Here is a 2,504-nt window from a genome sequence, read left to right as displayed (position 1 = left end):
GTCACGTGACTTCATGGAAGGAGGAGGAACAGCTTTCTGTGGAATGGGGAAACGTCCCATGGCAGATAGGCCCCACTTCCTCCGCTCAGCTACTTTTTAGATTTCGGACAGAAACACCAACATATCATAATGTCATCTCAAAGTAATCGCTATATTGAAAAGGTTGAGAGCGAGTTCACACAGTGTTAAACAACGGCCGTTGATGTAGGATGCAGCCCCGACCGTTGTTTATCAACACTGCTGTATGGAACACTGGCCGCAGTATAAACACTGTATACACTGCGGCCACGATTCTACTGAAAACTGACAGGACTATTTTGTGTGGCGGCTATTCATTGATCTGCGGCCGCACAAAATAGTGCTCCCAGCTCCCTGCCGTACTTTACATTGTATGTTATCGCTAAGTGGGGTGTTATATATACACCCCCCGAATGTGCCTGCAATCGAATTCAGATAAAGCGATGGTCACCGGGCCAAACATCTCAGACAGTGGCCTTACTGTGACACGACCGTGTCACAGACAGGGCACTGTTTTGCCATGTGTGAACATGGCCTGAGGCAGTATGGAGCTGTGTAGCTCTGAGGTTTTCCTGTACCCCGTCCTGTGTAAGGTCGGCACCCCTGACTGTTGGACTGCAGGATGGTTCTCAGTCTGGACAGACTATTAGTTAGGCTGCGTTTAGACAGAGAGATTTATCTGACAGATTTTTGAAGCCAAAGCCAGGAATGGACTATAAGCAGAGAACAGGTCATAAAGGAAAGACTCCTTCTCTTCTCAAATCCATTTCTGTGTTTGGCTTAGAAAATGTGCGCCGAATCAAACTTTAACAAACTGCATTAAAACAGCTAAACGACTGCAGGTTGGGTACATTTTTTGCAAAGTTCGAAACAAACCTGGGTTCGGCAGGTTTGGTTCACTCATCTCTAATTATAAGCAAAGAATTGGGCATTCATAGCACAGGTGTGCCACTGAATTTCTTGTGCACATGGGAAAAGTAACCCACTCAGGTTCTCACAAAGGGGATGAAGGAGAAGTGTGTTATGTGTTTTCCCCACTAGGTGTCGCTCCTGTATTTACAGTACTGAGCACAGCTGAAGGAAGCAATGAGTCTTATGTCACATGGTATGTTTTTTTTTCTTCTCCTATTACAGATACAGGCCTTGTTTCCCTCACTTTTTTGCCTATCACCTCTCCTCTCTCTTGCACACACACAGCCCCACCAATCTCTCACTATCTAAGGTAACCCTATGATAGGAGCTAGTTCCTGGTGGAAGGGTCTTTTTTAGTTGAGTCAGTGGAGAGAGACAGACATAGAGAGTTGTTCCTGCTGCAATGAAGTCAGGGCCTGGCTCAGGTCAGGACCCCTGTCAGGGACCAACAAACAGATTTCTTTTTTGCAAGTTAACTACCGCTAACATGCAGTGCTAGACCGTCAGGAGGGAGTAAGTCCTCCTCTGAGGAAAACCTTGTCCACACCAGGGATACCTTCTACAACACACAGGGCAGTAACCTGGAGTTGGATGCTGACCCTAGTAGGACAAAGCAGCATGTAAGTAATGCATGGCTATTCTGGGAAATTCTGGAAAGTATGCTCCATCCAGCACAGGGACCCGGGAGCTCGTACTTCCCTAGCAGGACGGGTATCCCAACACTATAGGGCATAAAGTGGTCAGATCAAAGATATCTATACATGAGTATCTTCTTCTCTTCTCAACTACGTTATCCCGGCAGAATACACGTCTACATTGGAAAGACGTTCCTTAGCTTCACCTTGTTCTCACAACTTTTCTTACTACCTCCTGCCTGCACCTGCAGTTACCACAAGTGTGTCTATTTTGTATTGCACTGAAGTTTTTACAAGCAAACGCAGTTACCCTGTTTAAGCTATTGGACTTTAGTCTAACATTTTTTGCAACCAAACCCATACACCTGTCTACACTTGGGTTATCCTCAACCTCGAGCGCAGTGCCTGTTTGTCCAGGGGTGGGTTCCAACAACACTCCTGGCCACCGTGCCTAAAGGCCCTATTCCACCCAACGATTATCGTCCGTATTCGGCCGATATCGGCCGCTACGGACGATAATCGTCCCGTGGAATAGAGTGCAACGATCAGCCGACGTCGTTCATGTCGGCTGATCGTTGCAGTCGCTTGTTTTCCAACATGTTGAAAAACAAGCGACTGATATAGCAGCGATCTGCTGCCGTCGCTCTGTTGAATAGGAGCGTCGGCAGCAGACGCTGCTATATCCTATGGGATGCCCGGACGATCAGCGATCCTCCGAGCAGCCCCCCCCCCCCCCCGCAGCTCCCCGACGCCCCTCCCGCACTCACCCGCTCGCTGCAGCCGCGTTGAATAGCGGCACCAGCGAGCGGGGAACGAGGAGCAAACGAGCGCTGAGAGCGTTCGTTTGCTCCTCTAACGACCCATGTAATAGGCCCTTAACCTGGCTTTTTGCATTCCTCACTATCACTATCCAAGTCTGAACGAGCAACACAGCCAGAG

Source organism: Dendropsophus ebraccatus, chromosome 12 (genome assembly GCF_027789765.1).
Source record: "Dendropsophus ebraccatus isolate aDenEbr1 chromosome 12, aDenEbr1.pat, whole genome shotgun sequence".
NCBI classification, from domain to species: domain Eukaryota; kingdom Metazoa; phylum Chordata; class Amphibia; order Anura; family Hylidae; genus Dendropsophus; species Dendropsophus ebraccatus.
The sequence above is the reverse complement of the archived record's forward strand: the minus strand, read 5'-3'. Positions refer to the sequence as shown.